At 37.3% G+C, this 25600-nt stretch overlaps 1 protein-coding gene across 3 annotated transcripts in view; it reads left to right on the top strand.

Annotated features, from left to right (window-relative positions):
* LOC117996993 (pseudouridylate synthase RPUSD2-like) overlaps window positions 1-25600 on the top strand; it is a 471791-nt gene that overhangs the window by 227006 nt on the left and 219185 nt on the right. The window contains exon 1 of one of the 3 annotated variants that reach the window (XM_034985167.2): window positions 8766-9070. The exons of the other annotated variants lie outside the window; for them this stretch is intronic. The gene's annotated coding sequence lies outside the window, so the exon portion shown is untranslated. Of the gene's footprint in view, window positions 1-8765; window positions 9071-25600 lie in introns of those variants that run through there. 3 annotated transcript variants of the gene reach the window in all.

Genomic DNA, 25600 nt, shown 5'->3' with positions numbered 1-25600 from the left:
TCGTAACTTTTAAATCAATATTTTTTTCAATGTTTTAGATATCATTGAACCTAGATAATGACGAGATAAATCGATATAATTCTTAGTTTTGTGCGTACAATATCGAATATTGTTGTATTTTCCCTCCTACGTTTGTATGAAGAAAGCACCGAACTGAGCTGCCTTAAACCCATTTTTCTGTTTTAACCCATTGATATATTTTAAGCCCAAAGATACACTAAAGTCGTCCTAAAATTATATTAATTCTTAAAGTGATGATATTTCTAAATATATATAAAGGATAAGGTGACTGACTGACTGACTGATCTCACGCACAGCTCAAGTCAAACTACTGGATGGATCGGGCTAAAATTTGGCATGCAGACAGTTATTATGACGTAGGCATCCGCTAAGGATTTATGAAAATTCAAGCCCTAAGGAGGTGAAATAGGGGTTTGAAATTTGTGTAGTCCACGCGGACGAAGTCGCAAGCATAAGCTAGTTAATTTATACTTGGATTAGATGGTACCCGGGACTATGTCCGCGTGTGGATTCAGGTGTTCGTCTGGAAGAATCCCGTCGGAACTCCTTCATTTCTCAGTTTAGACGTAGCCTAAATAACACACTCCAAGCTTGTAACTATACCTACCCATGCAAATATGCTCGATATACTGTTGCGGCGCGATTGAAGAACTAACCAACAATCAAATATTTTTTCAACAAACAAGCATTTACAACAAACTACCTATCTATTATAATAACATCTACCTCTGTATTACAATGAAAAATAATAACATTATTAAATTATACTAATTAAAGCCGCCTAATAGCTTGGCAGCTTTCCGGTACGATGCCGTGTGGAAACCAAAGGGACGTGGGTTTATATAAAAAAAAAACTGTCATACCCCTTCCAGGTTAGCCCGCTTTCATCTCAGACTGTATCATAACTTATCACCTGGTGAGGTTTTTTTTTTATTCACATACAAGATAGTCCTTGACTGCAATCTCACCTGATGGTAAGTGACGATGCAGTCTAAGGTGGGAAGGGGCTAACCTGGAAGTGGTATGGCAGTTTTTATTAAACCCATACACCTTTGGTTTCTACACGGCATCGTACCGGAACGCTAAATCGCTTGGCGGCACGGCTTTGCCTGTAGGGTGGTAACTAGCCACGGCTGAGGCCTCCCACCAGACCAGACCAGAAACTTAGAAATTATAAAATTCCAAATCCCTGCCAGGAATCGAACCCGGGACCTCCCCCTAATAAGACCACAGCGCTTACCACTGCGCCAGGGAGGTCGTCAAAAGCTAAGGTTGCAGTCAAGGGCTAACTTGTATCTGAGTAAAATAAAAAAAATTACGTTCATAAATTTCATTTTTATTGCAAAAATAATTGTGTAACATTTCCACAACCTGCGAACTTTTTTTGTGACCTCTTTTATTGGAGGTTTCCAAAAATATGCGGATTAAAACGCGGGCATCATCTATTTAAATTAGCGAAAGTGTTGCTGAAATTCGAAGCTACATTTTTGTATTTCAATATGTGTATCTTCGGAGTTCTATATCAATGTCTGTTAAAAGGAATATTGTTCTCGCTCGCGATATCGAATCGGCATTGTTTTAGCAATTATGGGGCCTTGCATTGTTAATAGTGCACTGGTATAAAAAATATAGTATCAACATAGCGGGTTGTATAGTTTTTATGCACGTAATTAGGTTTTGACCCACTTTGTAAGAGATGTTTCAAGTATAATTTATTGCTACTTGGTTATCTTTTTTTTTACAACTATATTATTTTAGTTTATTTTTCATTCCTATCATATTGAAAATCCATACTAATATTATAAATGCGAAAGTGTGTCTGTCCGTCTGTCTGTCTGTCCGTCTGTCTGTCTGTCTGCTAGCTTTTCACGGCCCATCCGTTTAACCGATTTTGATGAAAATTGGTATAGAGATAGCTTGCATCCCGGGGAAGGACATAGGCTTTAATCTTTAATTAATTTTTAATCTCGGAAAATTAAAGAGTTAAACCCTAAATTCACGCGAACGAAGTCGCGATCATCATCTAGTATTACAATAAAACTTGAAGCTAGCCTTATCTAATTACTACACAAATCATGCCCGCGTGGAGTGGTGCTCAGAATACTGGCTGCATTTCCGCGCTGGACAGCCAGGCTGATCCGCTGGGCAAAAAATGAGCCAGCCTTTCTGTCACTAGTCTGCTATTAATCGCGATGAAATGTCTCGTAATTTTTTTTGCATTAAGACTCATGGCCCTAGGGTCTCCACGGCAAACGTAACAAAAATGTAACTCTCGAAAAGAGTAGTATAAAATATGATGATACGTTTGTTTTTGGATCATATTTGTAGCAGACGTAATATCAGGAGTTACTTATCTGAACCAAATATCGAATTTACCACAAAGTGTACTCAGGAATAAATAATTATTATCCGTTGGCTCCCTAAACGTTTAATATGATATCGAAATAACATAATGTTCTATCTGATAAAGCGGAATTATTTATGACACCTACTAATAAATAGGTTGGATAAAATCGGCGTAGGTATATATTTTTTGTTATTTAAACAAAAGCAATAAAATAAAACCACGGCATTATCAGTACCCTTATTATAAATGCGAAAGTGTGTTTGTTTGTTGGTTTGTTGGTTTGTCCTTCAATCACGTCGCAACGGTGCAAAGAATTGACGTGATTTTTGGCATGGGTATAGATAAAGACCTGGAGAGTGACAAGGACTACTTTTTATCCTGGAAAATCTAAGAGTTCCCACGAGATTTTTGAAAAACCTAATTCCACGCAGACGAAGTCGCGGGCATCAGCTAGTACCTCGCTAAGTACAGCGCTACCTCGCTGTGAGATAGTGCGGGTGATGGGCGGGTGTGCGGGGCCTCCCCCCGCCATATATCCCCATTGTCATCTCGACCTGTCGCGTATTATAGTGTTGGCAACACAGCATTGGCTGTCATCTGTCACGAGGCAGTTGAAGTTTGACGTGAAAAGGTAGAGTGGTGAGCTCAGAATAAGGACTGTTAGAAGTAGCCCTATTGTGACACTTACTGTTAGAGCGAGATAGCTAAATGCATTTAAGCTCTTGTTAGAACGTGACAAAATGATTATGTTTTGTCCTTATCACCGTGGCCACTTTTTTTTGTTTGTCAAAATGTATTTGTACGTGAGTATTTGACAAACAACGTGAAGTGTAGAAGGAATGACATTTCACAAGTTAGAAAATCTGCTTGAGCGAGAGGGACTGAGGGGGCCACGCTTGTTGCAAATCTGGACATATCTGTGGTGGTGAGCATTATATAATCAGTCAGTGGTGGTGAGAGATAAAATAACAATTGGGAATACTAAAAAAATACGGAAATCGTGCTTCCTACTAAGTAATATAGAATAGGTATACCTAATATTGTGTTAATAGAAGTACAAAGTAAAGTGATTTATTTAAAATACCTCCGTTTCATTGATGCATACCTAACCTATCTAAGATCACCACCCCTGGTGAACAAGGCGGTGGATGGAGGATTATATGGAAGAGGATTGGCGACTGCTTCTGTACCTACCTACCGAACAACTAACACAAAACTCTGTTTTATGATTTTCAGTTAATATTCATTAGAAACAGAGAGCCTTGACTGGCGAAGTTAATGGAAAAGTCACGTCATGTCTGCGAAGTGAGAACAATGGTAGACCGTCCTTGACCCTCACCTTCGCAGTTCGCAGCTAATATATGTTTTACAAAATGTATCCGTACAGATAAGAAGTTTTTATCGCGTGCGGTCGCTTTATTTCAACGAAACCTCCTTGAACTAAAACATCCTTAATAATTTTAAATACATATCAAAAATTGCGTAACCGGCAGGAATCGAACCTGCATCGTCTGGGTTCGCGCCCGATGCCTTGACCACTAGGCCACGGTTCCGACTAGGGAATAGGTTCCGAATCCGTTTTCTTCAATTTTTTTTATGTACTTCTTTTTAAAAAAGCTCTTGAAGCTAATCTCTACAGCATACTACCACAAAATAATAATATTACAATGTTATGTATTAATACGATTTTCTACCCTTCTTATTCCGAGAGGACACCTGTGCTCAGTAGTGGGCTGACGATGGGGGTTGATCATGATAATGATAATTAATACGATTTGAAATTTATACGAAAGAAGTAGTAAGTACAACATTATCAAACACATTACACAAGACATAGGGTTATCCTGTTTTGTTTTCGCTAAACTCTATTCTCTATACTTGGAGATTATACCTAGTAGGTATATAGTAAGGTGCGTTGGGGTAAGTTCGGACAGTTTTTCGTTGTGTTTGGAAGATGTTGGCCAAATTTATTTTGCACAAAAGTTACAATAGTTAGCATAATAAATTATAGTGAAAATTGATTTTTAATAAATAAGCTACAAATAGAATGTGTTCCATGTAGTTATAAATGAAACAACTACTGTTTATCGGGTGTTTAAAATATGAACAAAATTTTAAAACCTTGGGAAAAATCGGACGTTCATGGCTAAAGATCGGTCTACCTTCTAAAATCGCCATTGTGGCATAGAACACAGAGTTCATAGAAATAAAATATCCGTTCTTATACGTCCTATTACCCTATAAGACGACACTTCCAGTATAACGTGCATAACTCACGCGCGATGCGTCCGCGTCGACCGGAACGACCAACATGGACTGGGACGTGGGGCAATACAAAATGGCGTTCCACGCTTCGTTGCCAGATTAGAAAATAAGTACTTATTCGGAATATATTTAACAAATACGGTCTTCCCCCATTTATGATCTTACCCCAACACACCTTATACATGCACGCGGACGAAGACGTACGTGTATTTAAGTACTCGTATTCGATTTTATTAGGTCATCAATACAATGGTTCATTGATGTTGCATCATTAGCCATTACATGCACCGTGTAACAATCATACAGTTAGGAAATAAATTATTATTCTCATCAACGCGACGCGGCGAGGTTTGTGGGAAAACGGTCGCACTCCACAACAGTAGAAATAAAAAAATTGCAGTCAGTGAAGACTGCCAACAGAAATGAAAACTTAAAATTATAAGTATAATCATTTGTTCAAATACACCATTATGCCCACTACTACTTTTATTCCAATTTTTTACATAAATTCTTGTAAGAAACGGACCTTTGATAATCCAAATTAATTATCATAACAAAAATTAGGTTGGATAGTCGTTGCAATTTGCAGGGTAGACTATCGTATTTGAAATTCTTTAACAATGATGCCACGTTAATATATTTTGTTAGACACTCGCCTACTGTATGTTTGTTACACTGTGCTACTATGCAAGGCGCGGTTAAGTTTGTTTTATTAACCGCATTATCTAAACAGGATCGTTGGTTATACTCGTGAACTGTTATAATTATTATTATAGTTTTATCACCTCATGCGATTAATATTATTATTATATGCTATTTGCGTATTTCGCTTTATTGGCCATTAATCCATACTAATATTATAAGTGTGTCTGTCTGTCTGTCTGTCTGCTAGCTTTTCACGGCTCAACCGTTCAACCGATTTTGACAAAATTTGGTACAGAGATAGCTTGCATCCCGGGAAAGGACATAGGCTACTTTTTCCATCCACGCGGACGAAGTCGCGGGCATCATCTAGTAATTATATACTGTAAGTAGTACTTGCTTACATATGATGTTTATAGTACCTAAGCATTATCGTTAAAGGAAAAAACATTTAATACAGGATTAGGTACCTACTGCCGCGGAAAGAAGCCCTCTCTGTCACGTAATACCATACAAATGACAGAGCCAAAAATCTCAATGGGTGTTGACAGTTAACCATTTTGAGACACCAACCAAGGCCCTAAATACCTGTCATTATAAAAATGTCCTAAAGCATACCTAATAATTGGAGCGAAATCCGTAAAAGTGGAAAACATAATATGATTGAATGTGTATTAAAAAACAGTGCTACTCCAAAATACCCTAAATCTAATATTAGGTAGCTGTTTCGCCCTAAAATAGGGCAAAATTCGTAAAAATGGAAACACTGCGGTGAATAGCTGAATGGATAAATAAAAATAAAATAAAAATCTTTTTTATTCGAATAAACTTTTACAAGTACTTACTTACGAATAGTCGGATGCATCTACCACTGGTTCGGAATGCCTTTCCTACCGAGAAGAACCAGCAAGAAACTTGGCGGTTGCTCTTTTCAAATATTTGATATAGGTACAAGATTATGCAATGTATAAAATAGTATTTGCAGTCTTGTGCGTTGCTGGAACGAGCTGCAGGTCAAATCCACGCTCTTTTATCATTTAGATAATCGTCAATTGTGTAATATGCTTTTTTCAGGAGCATATTTTTAATAGATTTTTTTAAACTTGTGCAAAGGTAAGTCCAAAATAGTTTGCGGGATTTTATTATCAAAGGTAATACCCATACCCACAAATTACTTTTGGACTTTCCTGAGGTGGAAGGCAGGATGACAGAATGTTAGTAGTTTGAAATCAAATGTCCGCATCTTGAGCATCTGCGCAAACTTTCTACGGAAAATTTCCTGGATATTTTTCCCCTAATTTTCCCGTAATGTGTTTCTTCATATATCTAATTTCTCTCTCCGTTATTTTCCTTCGAGCTTTTCTTTTTTCACACCATTTGTGCGGTTCCGATGAAACTCGTTAATTCAAGCCTGTGAATTAAAAAACGTTTTCTTGATGGTGATGTTATCATTTTTGTTTTGCACTTGATATTTATATAATTTACTAGCTGATGCCCGCGACTTCGTCCGCGTGGATTTAGGTTTTTCAAAAATCCCGTGGGAATTCTTTGATTTTCCGGGATAAGTAGCCTATTCGCATTTATAATATTAGCATGGATTGTCAGTTGGTATGGTTGTTTTATTATAAAGACATGACTAGACCAAAGTCATGAGAAAATAGGTATTAGTCGGAAAAATCGTGTATCAAAGATCTTTAACAATTCATATATCGTGACGATGGTATAAAGGTTTTTATGACGCCAGATCCTGTTAAGCTGTAATGATTAATTTGTTTGTCTGTTATACTTAGAAGCTGTGATAGCCTAGTGGTTAGGACGTCCGCCTTCTAGTTGGAGGTCGGGGGTTCGATCCCAGGCACGAACCTCTAACTTTTCGGAGTTATGTGTGTTTTAAGGAAATTAAATATCACTCGCTTTAACGGTGAAGGAAAACATCGTGAGGAAACCTGCATGCCTGAGAGTTCTCCATAATGTTCTCAAAGGTGTGTGAAGTCCACCAATCCGCAGTCCGCACATGGCCCAGCGTGGTAGACTATGGCCAAAACCCTTCTCACTCTGAGAGGAGACCCGTGCTCTGTAGTGAGCTGGCGATGGGTTGATCAATAATGTTAATAGATGGCGCTGTTAACATTATAAAACAATCAGGAATCATGGAATACAGTGAGGTCTCAGTTCGGGTCGAAGCTCTAATTTATCGTATCCCAGCAGTAGGACGGGCTGAAACTATATTACAGATTTTACTATGAATGTATTTATAACTTAAATACCTACACGTTTTATTATTATGATGACACACTAAAATACAACAACTCATTAATGATAAAACGGTTAAATGCTTCGTCGAATTTCCAACGCCCACAAAAGCCATAAACTAAATCCATTGTCCGTAGCTTCATAATATACAACACTGCGTTGCATTTAATGTGAGCACCTTTGCAATATAATATTTAGAACAGTTAAACAGTGGGATTTTTTATAATGTTTACACGGAGTTAGGAATCAGCTTAGCTTGCGGTTTCTGTGGTGGTACACTACCGCTGAGATGGCTTGATTGAATAGGGTGCGGGTTGCGGAAGGGTAACAGCGACGTTGGATCACTCACCCTTTTGTCCGTAGGGATCTCCTCATGGATACCACCGCACCCGGGGAGGCACGGAGGTTATGTCGGACTCTTACTGACTAAAACCCTCGATGTTCCACGCATCGCCTGGTGGCTGGGCTACGGGGCCAAACACGTTCGCGCAACCCAGCCAGCGGCGCCTATTGAGGACCCACCTCAGGGGACCAATATAGTCCCTATACACACCGTCTGAGGCGCACCAGGAACACGAAGGTGCGCCTCCCTACTCGAGGACTGGTTTCTTTCCGGACGATAGACTCTGGATCACTCACCCTCCCGCAACCCACGCTCTATTTCACGAGCCGTCTTAGTGAAAGGAGGAACCTGCAAATCCGAGAATATGTAGTTGAAAATAAAAAAGATATGCAGAATAATATAATGCTACCCAAATAGCTCAACTCATATAATTTTATTATTAACCAAACCTAAAAACTCAAAAAAAAAAATTTGAGGATTTCATTGACTCTACAACTTATTGCCATGTCTAAAATAATGTCATAAATATTTACTAGATAAAAGCTTATGGTTCTTCAATTATTAAGGTTTTATTAATCGATAATAACTTTGAAGTAGTAAACCACAAACTTTTTCTAATTTTAGATTTTGGAACTGATTTGATTTGATTATAAAATAATAATTTTCAGAATAATAGAAAAATACTGAAAAAGCGCCCCTAAAAATTGCAACACAGTGTACGCACTTTTTATTCGCAGCTTTACAATAACGCGCCCCTTTCCTGAAACCGGCTTTACCCTCGAGGGGGGTTCGAGCACGTGTGTCTACATTGTTCTCTTTCGCGCATCGATATAAATAAATATCGCCGTCCTTCACGGACAGAACCGATCAGCGCACGCATTGCAGGTGAATCCGCTTTTTGGTCTTTAGTTGCTTGCCGGCAGCGTCGTGGGTGGAACGTGTTATAGTACAGCACATTTCCCGCGAAAATTTACGTATCCATATCTACGGTACATCCTCCGTTTTCCATTCCATTATTTCCTCGAGAAGACAAAACGTTTTCCTTGTCATAGTATGTTATGTTAATGTGTGACAATTCATTGTTGTGTATGAATATCCTCGGGCGTGTTTGCTGAAATCTTCATAGTGTATTTATTTCTTGTACTGAATCGATAAAGCTTGGTGGTTTTACGGATTTTTCGTGGACTCTACAATAAACAGTGAGTGCTTTATGATTTTCTATTTTAGATTTTAATTTTAAGAGTTTAAAAGTTTTCCTTTTTATCAAATGTTTTCTGGTCTAAAATAAAATATTAGAATATTCATTGATGATCCTGAAAGTTTGGTCGGCAAATATTAAGGCATTCGCGGGTCCCAAACTTAATAAGTGTCGAGAAAATTTCAGTTCAATGTGATTTAACAGGAAGGATTTCTTTTTCATTTTTATTTGATTATTCAGTTTACTCTCTTAAGTCGGTAAAAAAATTATACGGATTTAATCTGTTTGTTTCATTGATTTGAGTATCATGAAAATAAATTATAGAAAAGATCATAATCATAATTATAATTTACTATTGCGAATACACGTTTTTTAGGTGGTACAGCAGTCAGGAGAAAGAATAAATAAGAAGATGATTTTAACAGATAAAATGAAGGAAATAAAATAACGCATCCAATTCAAAAAGAAAGAATTGCAAAAACTGTCTTTAAAATATTAAAAATGTATCTAACATTAAAATGCTTAACAAGTTTGCGTGATAGGAATGACGTAAAACACAAGTTGGTAATATTTTGGCTAAAATGTTGCTCACCTGCAAAATTGCGAAGCGAAAAAGCCGGTTCAAAGTTGCTACTGAAATTATTTATTTTACGATTATGGGAAGGCACCTACTTAACATTTAAACTTAAACAAATAAGAATATAAAGCACACTGACATTTCATTATAAAGAATCTTAGCTAGAAATTAAAAGATTTAAATAATCTGGATATTCATTTAAATTATAACAATGTAAGCCTAAGTTTCGGAAAATTGCTAGTAAGTGTTAATTAATGATAATAAATATCCATCCTCTCAAATTTTTTATCTGATAATGATGAATCTACGTAAAACAACAAAATCCTAGGAAGAATTTAATCAAAACTTGAATTTTGAAGAAAAGAAAACATATTATTATTGTCTTGTCTGTAAGTACAAGTTTTTGTCGTAAAACTTGTAATTACTGATAATGATGAGTGTTTTGTTCGAGCCGGAAACTTGATAATGAAGCAAAAACTATGGCCAAGTAATTGCTTTTGTTGCTGAAATGATGAGCTGAACCAACAGAAACTGTTTGACTGATTCGTCCGGTGTATTAAACAATGATTAATTGAATATGGAAGCAATTGGACGGTGGAGCGAGTAAATCAACATAACTTCGAGTTTTGGAGGCTTATCTCCCCAATACCATTCAAATTGATAATAGGAATTAGAAATCAATTATAATCTACACTGGATGTGAAGATGCGGTTTTCAAATGGGTAATTTACATTATGATCTTCTTTGGTCCCCTTTGTATTCACGACTATACGAGTCTATCACAGATATATAGATGTATATATAGATTCTTCCTACCTCAAGAGAGTATTAATAAAGAGAGGACCAGCGCGTGCCAGACCTTCCTTATTCTATAAAAGCTGAAAGTTTCTCTGCGTATTGTTCACAACACTGGGAGGAACGTTTGTTTGGATCATATAATGGCTTTGAGAGATAACAGGTAATAAAACTGTAAAAAATCTTACGTGAAAATAAACTGTTAAACTTCAAAGATGTCTGGCAGGGGGCTGCCACCATAATACTGGCAATGCATGACGTGATTTCTAATACTATTCTAATATTTTACTATTTCAATATTTTCAACCTACTTATATTTATCTAAATCTTATCCCGTATTTGACAAGTTAGTTGTCTAATCATTTTAAATCACTAGAAACTTTACCGGCTCTCAATAAATTTCTAGGTAGCAACATTTAAAAAATTTCAAATTTTTAAACTGCCATATTACACAATTGGACTCCCTGAATCGTAAAAACATTTTATTAGATAAAGTTAAATTGAAATTATATAAAAAAGAAATACTTGCCTGATATTGAAAATTAAATTTTACGAAGAATTCACAACAAACGCTTATAAAATTCAAAAGTTTTTGCATTCTCATCAACGAAATAAGCTTGTTTAACTTTAAATTACCGAATTTACAGTCTTCTGTTTCAATCTTCTTAAAAATCTCATTTTTCATTTTCTTAACAATTACAATAGACAATTAGGCATACTATGTACTTAGGTGTTTATATATATGCTTAATTTATTATTCCCTGTTGATTTCTTTTATTACTACTCAGTTTTCATTTAAATTTATTATTAGTCAGTCATACAATCTAATTGATCATTAATCCTTAAGAACGTACTGACAAAAACATTTGCTGCTTAAATTGTATCGTAAACTACTCGCATCCTTAGTTGGGACTTGTAACGATCCGAAACAGTTTTTATGCGGAGTTATTGATCCAGAAAGCATTGCTGGCCTGACGTGTCTAGTTTTTGCATCATCAAAAACCTGTCTGGCATCTCCCTTTACGCGCATGTTGTGTGGAAAACGTTATTAATATTTATGGAAAGTGTAATTGGGCTAAGAAATAGCTTTACTTTTTTAATCAGTAAACTCGTGATGGATTAGTGATTATACCACGAAGATTGTTAGTAACAGGGCGCTTAGATACTTTTTTCTTTCCGTCTTATTTCTTTTTTTCATAGCTATTACTAGCTTACTCCCGTAACTTCGTCCGCGTAGACTACACAAATTTCAAACCCCTATTTTACCCCCTTAGGGGTTGTATTTTCAAAAATCCTTTTATAGCGGATGTCTACGTCATAGTTTTTTCTCAAAAAATTTATTTTTATGTTTCGTTATTAACTTTAACTTTAATCAAAATTGACTTTACAGTTAAGATGAATATTATATACATACCTGAGTTAATATAAAGTCTCTTTACATCCCAAAGGAGCACAAAAGATTTCATTTCTCTTTGAAAAGATGTAAAGAGCTATAAGAAGCTTAAGCCCACCTGTCTGTTTCATTTTGGATAAGCAAGTTACTTATAATTGTTCCATAACTTCTCTAAAGATAACTTGAACAACTCGGATTTCATCCCGGAACAACTCGGATTTCATCCCGATATTTTCCATCACCGAAAAGTACTTGATAAATAATGTAAATGATAAAAGCTCTAACGTCATTATAAAAAATTCAAGGTGTGTCAGATTGAGACTTCTCGTATTATTCCTGGCGAAAGATTATATTCTTATTTTCTTCTAGACCGCGTAAAATTTGGGTCAAACAATATCTCGGGTTTCTAGAATTAGACCTAGACTTTAATATTATTTTATCGAACTGTGAACATTTTAATAATCGGTCTACCGGTTTTTGCGTAATCGGCGTAGGCACGAATTAAATAACAAACAATTAAAATTGAAAATAGAATTACGACTTATAAGTATGCGCACTATGCTTAACCACATTTTTCGCTCTTTCATAATATTATCATGCTCACATGATTTTCCATTATTTTGTGGAATTCCCAGATGAATTCTTTCTATTATACCTAACTCATGTTTGTTCGTGTTTTTCTTCCATATTCTTTTGTTATTTTGTTGGTAAGTTATTTATTTTGGTGCAAATTAAGGCCATTACGCTGCGGGCCAAATACCTATATTATTTGTTTCAAGGATTCTTCATTTCCTTAAAACATTCATTTATTCCGTATTAATTAGTGATAATATAGTATGTAATGAGTGATGACTAATGTATATTTTTAGGTTTTATTTTTGTTACTTGATTAAATGCAGAAGTTTTTGTTAAAAGTTTGTATCATTCTTGTATTTATAAATTGCAACCGTATTTAAAATATGCAACGTGTGGAAATGCTTGAAGATATATATTATATTTAGTTCTTTATTTATAAATATGAATTTTAAACTATCAGATCTTTAAAAATCATTAAGAGCCTAACAGCTAACTTGCTCTAAATTACTACGCCTATTATAAATACGAAAGTGTGTTTGTTTGTTGGTTTATTGGTTTGTCCTTTAATCACGTCGCAACGGAGCAACGGATCGACGTGATTTTTTGATGGGTATAGTCAAAGACCTGGAGAGTGACATAGGCTACTTTTTATCCCGGGAAACCAATGAGTTTATAGATTATCTTAAATTACCCGTTAACACTATAAAAACGAATGTCTGTTTTGACTACAGTAGCTATTTGTGTTAATTATTATGAACTTATTACTTACGCGTGAACAGGCGATAACAGCAAAATTAGAATAGAATTATCCTATAACAATTCGAATTTATGGTTTGTTTTAACTATTATTGAGAGTGATGTTCTCTGGTTACGACTTACGATAGTGTTTGATAGTGTGTTTGCTGTTTACGATTACCTTTGTTACGATATGTAATAACGATGGCTGAATAGATATTTTGGAACATGGATATAAATGACAAGATATGGTCAAGCGACCAAAATATTTCACGGTTTATAGGAACCAAATAAATCAGCGCCACCGCTTAGATACTAATGAACGACCTGTTTGAAATCCAGACGTCACTGAGGTTGCATTGGTGCTAAAGCACCTATGAGTCGGTGCCATTTTGTTTGTTCAATAACCCTGTCCATATGAAGTAATATATAAAAGTCAATGTTTTGCAAAAATCAGTGACAGAAAAATGTGGAGTAACGAAATTAATTAATTAATCACTTAGTCAAGGCTAGCTTTATGTTTTATTGAATCAATAGCTTACAGGGGTTTTTTAAAAATCCTTTCCTAGTGGATGTAGGTTTATGTTATGCCAAATTTATGCCCGATCCGTCCAGTAGTTTGAGCTGTGCGTTGATAGATGAGTCAGTCAAGTCACCGTTTCCATTCATAATATTATATTTAGGTACATATTCAACAACAAAATGTCCAATAAATACAATAAAATAGGAAGACGGATTAATTGTTAAGAATATAATATGTTTTATTTTAGCATTTAAACTACCGTGAGTGATTTCCATTCTAAATAATATCTGTCCCGGCTGTACTCACGTGTGTAGTCGACGTTAGCCCGACTAGTTTCGAACCCATACGGGGTCCTTTTTCAAGGGAGTCCGTTCGCGCACGCGCCGCGGTTTTGACTGCGGGACGCACGTGCCGCTGCCCGTAGCGCCCGTTGTGAGGGTGGGTTGTATGGGTTCGAAACTAGTCGGGCTAACGTCGACTACACACGTGAGTACAGCCGGGACAGATATTATTTAGAATATAATATGTCCTCATCATCACTATTGACGGATAGACATCCACTGCTGGACATAGGTCTCTTGTGGGGTCTCGCCTCGGTCTTGCACCGCCTGAATACAGCGGTTCTCTGGAAGTCGTTTGATGTCGTCGGTCCACCTAGCGAGGGGTTTACCAATGCTGCGCTGTACGGTTAATATGAATACTACGAGTAGGTCAACGACTAAAAAAAGTGAATACCAATTATTAATTAATGATGGAGGACATTCCTCTTTGTAACATTTTATGCATTATTTATCCTTTTTATCCTTATCAATTCTTTTTTTAGTGCGAGGATTAACATGTTAATATATTTGTTAAGTTTTGTCAATGTATCAATTAATTCTCATTACCTACATAAATAATTCTGTATTTGTTATTTAGAACGTGAAGTAATTGGCATTAATTACGATAACTGATATAACAACAGTAACTAAGTTAATTACCTACTTGAGTGATGTATTTTAATAGCAGAGAAGTAATTTGTTCCATCCCGGGCACGCACCTCTAACTTTTTGGAGTTATGTGCGTTTTAATTAATTAAATATCACTTGCTTTAACGGTGAAGGAAAACATCGTGAGGAAACCTGCATGCTTGAGAGTTCTCGATAATGTTCTCAAACGTGTGAAGTCTACCAATCCGCACATGGCCAGCGTGGTAAACTATGACCAAAACCCTTCTCACTCTGAGAGGAAACCCGTGCTCTGTAGTGAGCCGGCGATGGGTTGATCATGATGGTTAATTTGTTTCAACGCGAATAGCCAGAGTTTAATATCTGGGTTCCTGAAATAGTTTGAAAACCTCTACAGTCCTTAATTATTTTCAGCCGATTAGGAAAGTGAAAATTATTTACAATACCTAGGTATCAAGTTCTATTTTAATTTAATCTAATTTCAACTCATTGATATTCTCTTTATAGAAAGAACTAGAAATACCAAAATTATTCCTTATGCAGTCTTTATTTTATACTAGCCTTATTATTAACCTTATGAAGTTATTTTAACCCCCGACGCAATCAGAGGGTTGTGTATCTGTATGTTGCATCGTAGCTTCCAAACCCCAACCCCAGCGAACCAGTCCTAGCGTCTAGTTGGACCCCAACGTCTAACTGTTTCTCAAACTATGTACGTGTCCTGCCCATTACCACTTCAGCTTCGCAACCCGTTGGGTTAGTTCTCCTACGGATCTCCTCATTCCTAATTTGATCATATTATGTAGAGAAACTTCAAGCATAGCTCTTCCCATCACGCGAGAAAGTTTAAGAGTCTTTATACATGTAGTAGTTATTCTCAGAACTTTGTACAGAGAGTAGTTATTCTCAGAAAGGTCCCGGAAGAAACGCAACTTCGAAATGAAGCAAGGATAAATGAACCTCCTTCTGAAAATAGACAATCGCGTCTAACCGACACTGGTAGGTATTGTCTGTCTGCAGCCGTCGAACTAGGTAGTAACAGTGGCTATTTTAGTGCATGTCCACACTGAACCGCGACAGATTGTTGGCGAACGACGAACTTTCCGTATTTTATTTTTAAAAAGACATTCTTTCTCTACTAGCACCTTTTGTTTCGATTGCGGACGGGCTGTTAAAACTGCGTTCCTTCTGCCAAGACACAACGATTTTCATATTCGGAATGGTGCTCATGGAAGATTTACGTGCGAGGCAGCTGCGCACCATTTCATTATTGTATTTTGTCTCATTAACAACTCGACTAATATACTTTGGGTAAATGGATTATACGTGAATTTAGTTGTAGAGTTTGATGACCTCCCTGGCGCATGTTGAGCTCTGTGGTCTTATCAGTGGGGGATCTCGGCTTCGATTCCCGGCATGGCAATTTGGAAATTTATAATTTGGTCTTGTCTAGTGGGAGGCTTCGGCCGTGGCTAGCTACCACCTCTGGTTTTGACGACCTCCCTGGCGCAGTGGTAAGCGCTGTGGTCTTATTAGTGGGAGGTCCCGGGTTCGATTCCTGGCAGGGATTTGGAATTTTATAATTTCTAAATTTCTGGTATGGTCTGGTGGGAGGCTTCGGTCGTGGCTAGTTACCACCCTACCGCCAAAGCCGTGCCGCCAAGCGATTTAGCATTCCGGTACGATGCCGTGTAGAAACCCAAGGGGCATGGGTTTATTAAAAACTGCCATACCCCTTCCAGGTTAGCCCGCTTCCATCTTAGACTGCATCGTCACTTACCACCAGGTGAGATTGCAGTCAAGGGCTAACTTGTATCTGAATAAAAATAAAAAAACCCTACTTGTAATAGCCTCGATAGCTCAACGGTTAAAGGAGCGGACTGAACTCCGAAAGGTCGCCGGTTCAAACCCCACCCATTGCACTGTCGTGCCTACTTCTAGCACAAGCTTAACGCTCAGTTGAAGGGGAAAAGGGAATATTAGTCATCATAATGAACTTGGCTAATATTCTTTTTAAAGAAAAGTCTGTAGGTACCGCCAAGCGATTTAGTGTTGTACGATGCCGTGTAGAAACCAATAAGGAATATGGTTTTAATAAAAAAAAATACCAATCCCTTCCAAGTTAGCGCGGTCCATCTTAGACTGCACCATCACTTACCTTCAGGTGAAATCGCAGTCAAGAGCTAACATAAAATCGATAAAAAAAGAAAACAACTTTATCCCAATATTTCTACATAGTATATTTTTGACAATATTTTTGTCACTCTCGCAGAAGATTTAATAAAATGAAATGGGATTATTAAGCTTTCTGAGCCGGATGCGAAATCGGCATCTTTTTTGGTTTCCCGATAATCGCTCTCGACAATGATGAGGCAAATAAGACTTTGTAGAAAACTGGGATGAAAAGGATTCGTGAAGAGTTCAGAGGGATAAGTTAAATCAGTGGAAACGCAGAAGAAGCCCTTTTAAATTGAGCAAAAAGTCTGAACATTTATCTGTAATCCGGTGTTCCACAACTAGTCAAATCAGTATATTTTTATCAAACGTCAAAACACGCGCTTAGTATGCAAGCTTCTATGAAATACTGACATGTTACGTCACAATGATTTGACGAGCTTTTTAGTTTAATTGATAATTTAAAATGGTTATTACACTTTAAAACTAACAAAAGACGTGGATTTTACGTATTTTGAAAGACCCTTAAGGTCTCTATTAAAATAATATAATCATTGAGAACTCATTTATATTTAACGTAGGCAGCATCTCTATTGCCATGTGATTTGATATCTGTAGGAAAGTGTAAACGTTTGTAAATATTATTTCACCACTTCGTCTCCGTCCACTGAATGATAGAGTGAGTTTAAATGATTTTAAATCTCATCGGTTCCCGGGGATTAAGAAACGAAAATAGGTCCAGACAAACGAGGTTTCGCTCGCCGAAATTTCTTTTCAAATACTTTTAAAAGAATATTTAAGTAATTAAAATATTTGATGAGTAAGACCGAAGTATTTTAACGGAGTCGGCGTGCCAAGACGTTTAATAAATCGATGTTTGGATACCAGCTATTTTCTATTGTCTACTGGCTGCATGGTTGCTAAATGACATTTGGTTAATTTTGTTAATTTTGTGTTTTAATTAAGATGTTATAAAGCTTCGCATTCTGTGTTGTCTAGAATTTGTATTTCTTTTGAAATAGTTATTTGGGATTGGATTGGATTTTAGATGGTTTGATTCGGAATCTGCATTTTTAGGGTTCCGTAAAAGGAAAAACGGAACCCTTATAGGATCACTTTGTTGTCTGTCTGTCTGTTAAGAAACCTACAGGGTACTTCCCGTTGACCTAGAATCATGAAATTTGTCAGGTAGGTAAGTCTTATAGCAGACATAAGGGGAATATCCTCAGCCCACTGCTGATCACGGGTCTCTCCTCAGAATCTAATCTTACTTTGATAATTGAAAATACTAATTTATTCGTTCATGACTACAATTTTTTTGTGTGATGTAACCATAAATTCACGGTTTTCAGGTTTGTTCCCTGATGTCTGCTATAAGACCTACCTACCTGCCAAATTTCATGATTCTAGGTCAACGGGAAGTACCCTGTTGGTTTCTTGACTAGATCTGGTTCTTATTTACCCAATCAGTATTCAACAATAAAACAATCAAACGAAATATTCTCATTCGTTAACGCATAATCGACTGCAACAGGATCATCATTGATTCGATTTGTTTCTCTAATAGTTTTCTTATTATAAATATCAGATAAAAAGTTTATGTAAAGCGAGCGATTATTTTTCTAGCAACCTCATATTGGCTTGTGTAAACACAGAGCTGTTTATGTGAGCAGTCTACATCGCGCTGCGCAAACCAAGGCTGTACGCTTAGTACGTAGGGTACGAGATTTTATGTCTCACCAACGTTGATAGTATTCGAGTGTCGAAAACCTTCCGCATTATAGTAAACTATATCTTAACTGCCTTGTTTTAAAGCTCAAGTTTGTCTACACATCTACAGCCAGCGCTCCAAGCGGAAACGTTGCGAAATTAAATTCAGTGGCATTGAATTTTTGACTTCAATGCAAGGCCCATTAGGTCCATTTTATTTTGAGTGTATTGTGTTTCGACTCTTCAATTCTAGCAACGTTTGGTGAGACGTAAAATCTTATACTAAGCGTACTTTCAGATCGTTCCATCTCAGATCATCAGATATTAGTGGTGTAATCGTAAAGTTCCATTTAATGTTTTGACAGCAATATTCTAGATATTATTATCTATACTAATATTATAAATGCGAAAGTGTGTTTGTTTGTTTCTCCTTCCTTCACGCCCTGACTAAGATTTACTTGATTTTTAGCATAGAGATATGTAGTTGGAAGGACGGACAATAATACAGGTTCCCACGGGATTTTTATAAAACCTAAATCCACGCGGACGAAGTCGCTGGTATCAACTAGTATTATAATAATTTGATCTTCGCCTGCGATTTTTTGCTTGTGGACTTTTTTAGTTTCTTGATTTGATTTTTTAACTATCGTTTATTTTCGTTTCTTTTTTTGGTAGGAGTTCTCTTAAGCTATTGAGGCTATTGCCAGTAGGGTCTTCTTTGATTTGACTTCATTAACAGTCAATTAGAACTTATTTTCCAGTTTTACTTAGCTCATCAAAAAGCGCAAAACCAGTTACAGAAAAAAAGAGGTTAAAGTATCTACGCTAATAAAATAATCGTCTCGTCACAGCTTCAAACTTGAATCTAGGATCTACCTATTACTATGTGAGATATTTGACCTATGATATAATGTGGTGTTATTGTAGAGATTTAAGCGTTGGATTTTTTTTATTAACTTGAATGTGCCCGCGATTTCATTTCAAAAATTGTTCCAAGATCTACTTGAAAAATCCCTCAAAATAATACCTACTAAGATTTAAATAAGCAGTGATGGCCTAGTGGCTAAGACGTCCGCCTTCTTTTCCGAGGGTCGGGGGCTACCTGGAAGGGGTATGGCAGTTTTTAATGAACCCATATTCAATTTGGTTTCTACACGGCATCGTACCGGAACGTTAAATCGCTTGGCGGCACGGCTTTGCCGGTAAAGTGGTAACTAGCTACGGCAGAAGTCTTCTACCCGACTAGACCAGAAATAATAAATTATGAATTCCCAAATTGTCTATGCCGGGAAACGAACTCGGGACCACTCACTTATAACACCACCCGCTCACCACTGCGCCAGGAAAGTCGTCAACCCTAGAACTATATTTCCCATTATATTCAGCTCTCCACTTCTTTTGATCTTAAAATTGTGCGATCTATCACTGAATAGTAAGTAGGTGCTATTTGGCTTTTATGTGAACAACGTAGCTACATATGTCTAACATAAACAAAAGAGCAAAAATGATTCTCCCATTTTCCACGAGCCACTTGTACGTGTTTTTAAAAATCTCACGGATTCTTGGAATGTACGATTTACTCATTGTATCCTTGGAGAGGAAAATTCTAATGCGTTATGTCGAAGCGCAGTTTATTTTCCGCCCTAACAGCTAGTGCCATAATCTAGTGACTGACTGACTGATCTATCAACGCACAGCTCAAACTACTGGACGGATCGGGCTGTTTGGCATGAAGATAGTTATTATGACGTAGGCTTCCGCTAAGAAAGGATTTTTGAAAATTCAACCCTTGGGGAAAAATTGGGGTTTGAAATTTATGAAGTCCACGTGGACGAAATCGCGAGCATTAGCCAGTATTTTTCTAATTTATAAAAAAAAAACAACATTGCGATATCAGCTAAGGCTGGCATTGTACTTAAGTGCAGATGAATTTTATTGCATTTATCAGCAAACCCGCTGGAATGGAATTTTTGAAAATCGATGAAATGGTAGAATTTCCAAAAATCACAAACACACACGTTCTTCTTTATGTATTGCTGAAAGCCCAAATACCAATTTCCAAATACAGACTTTCATATATACCTTCGTCCCCGTACCTACTCTGTTTTTTAAATTAATTATGTTTGAGACAGTCTAGACATGTTAATTTTATTCAAAGGGTTCAACAAGTTGCCCGAATTAATGTATTATTATGAATATATATAATACATATATATAATTATTATTATGAAATTCAGTTAAGTAGGTACCCTTATTATAAGTGCGAAAGTGTGTTTGTTTGTTGGTTTGTCCGTCAATCACGTCGAAACGGTGCATCGGATTGACGCGATTTTTTGTATGGGTATAGATAAAGACCTGGAGAGTGGCATAGGCTACTTTTTATCTCGAAAAATCAAAGAGTTCCCACGGGATTTTTAAAAACCTAATTCCACGCGAACGAATTAGGTTTTTAGATTAGGTTTTAGGAACAAACAAACACACTTTCGCATTTATAATAAGAGTACTGATTAAATCGTTTCAATAGATTTTGACTTCGAGAAAATTCACCCTATTCCGCTCCTCTCAACACCGCTTCAGTGAAGTGTAGCCCTTAAGCACCAGTGTTTCCGTTTCCATTATTTTTAAAGTGCATACGGGCGCTAATCTTTGCGTCTCAGTAATTATTTTTTTCTTGTTTAGTTTTTTTGTTGTTGCATGAATCATTTTTTAATTTCCTGCCGTTTATTAGCTATGTTTTTACAAGGATCTTAATCTGCGCTTGTAGCATTGTTTTATTTGTTGATCTGTCAACTTTGTTTTATGTGATTCTATTTTATTTGGTAGCTGTGTCAGTATGTTAAGTAAACTGTTTACTTTATGGTTTAATTTATAGTATAACTACATTAATTTTATTGTTTATAGTAGGTATTCTCATGCGCACATTAGATGCATAAAATCTGTACGAATTCCTATAAATTATCTTATCATATGAAGTATTTTTTAGAAACTGTTCGTTATATAAATACCGTAGGTATATTATTAAAACATTAGAGTGGTTTAACCTACATAAAAAGGGCTCAAAAGTTTTTGAACTGATTAGCTCTATCGTACATCTAGCTGAAAATATTTTACATTAGATTTTAGAAGCGGGTTTGCCTTTATAAAGTTAGGTCTCTTTTTAATTAGTATATTCATTTAAACTTTTACCTGTCCCATTCTTTTTATCTTAATTGGTGTTTTATATTCACTTTTGAAGACAAAAGTACTTTATTTATCTATAGAATATCTTTATAGTGATACTAGCTGAAGTCACGTGGATTTAGGTTTTTAAAAATCTCGAGGGAACTCTTTGATTTTCCGGATTAACAAGTAGCCTATGTCACTTTCCAGGTCTTGTACTATACCCATGCAAAAATCACGTCGATCCGTTGCTCCGTTGCGACGTGATTGAAGAACAAACCAACAAACCAATAAACCAACAAACAAACACACTTTCGCATTTAGTAAGGACGAGCTTATGCTCGCGACTTCGTCCGCGTGAACTACACAAATTTCAAACCCCTATTTCACCCCTTTAGGGATTGAATTTTCAAAAATCCTTTCTTAGCGGATGCCTACGTCAAAATAGCTATCTGCATGCCAAATTTCAACCCGATCCGTCCAGTAGTTTGAGCTGTGCGTTGATAGATCAGTCAGTCAGTCAGTCAGTCAGCCACCTTTTCCTTTTAAATATTTAGAAGAAGAAGATTGTAGAGCAGTCACAAATTTCATAAATAGCTTTCAAGTTTACTAATAAGTATGAAGTTCTTCAAGCCAATTTACCGCATTCTGATTTACAATAACTTGTCCGTAAGCGCTTCTAAAATAGTTGGTGCATTTCCAAGTACCACTTGGCCAGTATACATTTATGATGGACGAGCTTCCGATGCTGTTACTGTAAATACCAAAAGACGCCGCAACGTTGAATTGCCCGGTAAATACTCCATTCTTATGCTGGATACTCACGGGCGAACATGCTCGAAGTTTTTAGTTTATTCTATCAAAATTGAATGCTTATGTCGCAACGTCTAGCATATGTTTGCTTCAGGACCTCATTGGACATAATATCTCAACGTCCGTGCATAGCAATTATTGCTATGCACGGACGCATGACGTTGACGTTTAACTTATAGACTTAAACAAGCGTAGCACAATTATTGTGCTACGCTTGTTTAAGTCTATAAGTTAAAAAAATATATATATATACATAGACTAGCTCTTGGCAAGTGATGATACTAGCCTAAGATGGAGCGCGCTCGCCTGTAGGATGCCTAAGTTGGATGTATATTAAAAGCAGTACCCGTAGTACAAGATTTTACGTCTCACCAAACCAAACTAAATTCGAGAGTCGAAATACTTCCGCGTTACAGTAAACTGGATCTTAAATGCCTTGTTTTAAAGCTCAAGTTTGTCTACACTTCTACAGCCAGCGCTCCAAGCGGAAACATTGCGAAATTAAAATCAGTGGCATTGAATATTTGACTTCAATTCAAGGCTGTTTAGGTCCATTATACATATGTATGAAGCTGGTTCGTTGAGCATTTTGTATCAGTTTGAGAATTTCATGTCTGTCAATTCAAGCAAAGAATGTGGGAAACGAACCCCGTACAACGGACGGAAACGTTTGAGTGCGGAAAAGATACCCCAGATAAAAGAAGAAGAATGGGGAAAGAAGTACAACCATCGTTTGCTCTTCTTCTCTCTGGACAGGTCTTAGGGTGAGATCTATAGAGCGCACTCTGACTTTGCTTAGCCTTAAGACAGAGTTAAAACGAGACAGACGTATATATCTCTCATAACTCTGTCTCGTTTTAACGCAATCTTAAGTCTGAGTAAAGTAAAAGTGCGCTCTATAGATCTCAGCCTCTCTCCGCACTCAAACTTCGTTAATGTTGTTGCACGGTAATTAGGTACTTGCTCGACATGCTCGACAAGTGCAGACAATGTCGAACATTGCTATGCTCGTCGAACAAGAATCTGCGTAGAAACCCAGTTTATAATAGCTACTTTGATACTCCATACCTACTAACTCTCTCAGGGTCATCTCCGTTTGGTCGGATCGACCAGACGGGGGTACGGGCCTCGAGGCTATGCCTCCTTACCCGGGCGGGTCGCTGGGCATCACTTTGCCCAGGTGTTTTGCTTTAGCCTTCTTGGCTAGGGCCTGTCATCTTGGCTTGGGCATTGGTGGTTGGGTGAATCAGTCTTATTTCACCGTGCACCGTGCAGCTGCGCGGTGATGTTGTAGGTCCGTGATAGGGAGTAGGTCTCTGCACGAGACGTCCAGTGCAGAGACGGTGTCGATTCCGGTGGGTGTCTCGTCGTCTCGGTCGACGTTGCCATCGCCTGCGTCTCGCGAAGGCGATCGAAGCAGCTCCCGAGATAGTGGACGCCCGTCCATCGGTCGGGGGATGAGTGGAGCGATGCCGTGGAGGTGTTCGTACGGTCCGTTGTCCGCGACTAAAGGTTCGTACGCACCTGAGCGGCGCGGCGCGGCGCTTCAGCGAGCTGCACAACGCGGCACAGAGCGTCAAAATATCATTTCTATCATTTTGTATGGCGCATATCGCACTAGAGCGGCGCTGCACAGCGCTTCACCGCGCGTTGCCGCGCGGCACGGCTGGAGAGAATATTTTGAAGCGCAGCGAAGCGACGCGCAGTGCAGTGACGCTAGTGCGACATACCCAGCGGCGCGGCACGGCGCTTCGCGCTCGTACGCGAACGGGTATAAAAGTGACGCGCAAGTGACGCGAGGTGCCGCGTACTGAAGTTGTAGTGCGGTAGGCACCGTCGAGCGGCCTGAGGTGACGCGTTCTGCAGTCGGACTGAAGCGCCGCGCCGCGCCGCTCAGGTGCGTACGAACCTTAAGATTCCTTCGGAAAATTATACCCTTCAAATGGTATTTAATCCGAATTTATTAGTTCAAACTTGTACTTACTTAATTAATTATAGCAATTACAAAATTTTACGGTTTCGTATTTTATTCACTCATAAAAAATTTAATCATCGCTTGTTTGAACGACGTTTTATTAATTAGTTTTATTAGAATTTATACTGCTGACACTTAACCATATTATTTTATACTTTTAAAAAGTAGGACTTTCTTACTAAATAAGTACCTAAGCATACACGTAATACAGTATTATTTTTATACAGAACTAGCTGATGCCCGCGACTTCGTCGGCACGTAATTGGGTTTTTTAAAATCCTATGGGAACTCTTTGATTTTCCGGGATAAAAAGGTGCCCATGCCACTCTCCAGGTCTTTATCTATACCCATGCAAAAAATCACGTCAATCCGTTGCACTGTTGCGACGTGATTGAAGGACAAACCAATAAACCAACAAACAAACACACTTTCGCATTTATAGTAAGGGTAGGTACTGATTAAATCAACTTCAAAAATAGAACAATAAAGGAATTTTTTATTATTTACTAGATGATGCCCGTCACTTCGTCCGAGTGGATATGTTTTTAAAAATCCCGGTGGAACTCTTTTTCGGGATAAAAGTAGCCTATGTGTTAAGTCAAAGTATAAGCTATTTATATTCCAAATTTCAGCCAAATCGGTTCAGTCATTATGGCGTGAAAGAGTAACAAACATACGCACATGTAAACTTTTGCCTTTATAATATTATTAGTGTGATTCTAATAGAGTTTTACATCTTCAAACGTTCATCAAAAGTTATCATCATGTTGGCATAACCTTAACTTTCTGTCTAAACAAAATTCAATGAAAATACCTAAAAACGACTTTCTACACGTTTATGTTTGATGATATTTTCTTTATTCAAATGCGCGAAATGAATAATAAGTAATAGATTTTAAGTTGAGCATCTCTACGTCTTCGTAGCGCCGCGCGCCGTCTTAAACAAATATTTACAGACTTTTCTTTCCTCCCGCTTCGGGAAAACAGTCTGTAGGCGTTAACATCATTTAGCTCTCTATTTAAATATTAAAACGCTTTAGCTAATCTGTTACTTTATAAGATTTGTACTGGCATTGACAAGTTATTTATAAATACTAATATTATAAAGAGGTAAAGTTTGTAAGTTTGTTTGTAGGGTGTAATCTCTGGAACT

Source organism: Maniola hyperantus, chromosome 1, assembly GCF_902806685.2.
Source record: "Maniola hyperantus chromosome 1, iAphHyp1.2, whole genome shotgun sequence".
Taxonomy (NCBI): Eukaryota; Metazoa; Arthropoda; class Insecta; order Lepidoptera; family Nymphalidae; genus Maniola; species Maniola hyperantus.
This window is presented reverse-complemented; position numbering and strand designations above follow the sequence as displayed.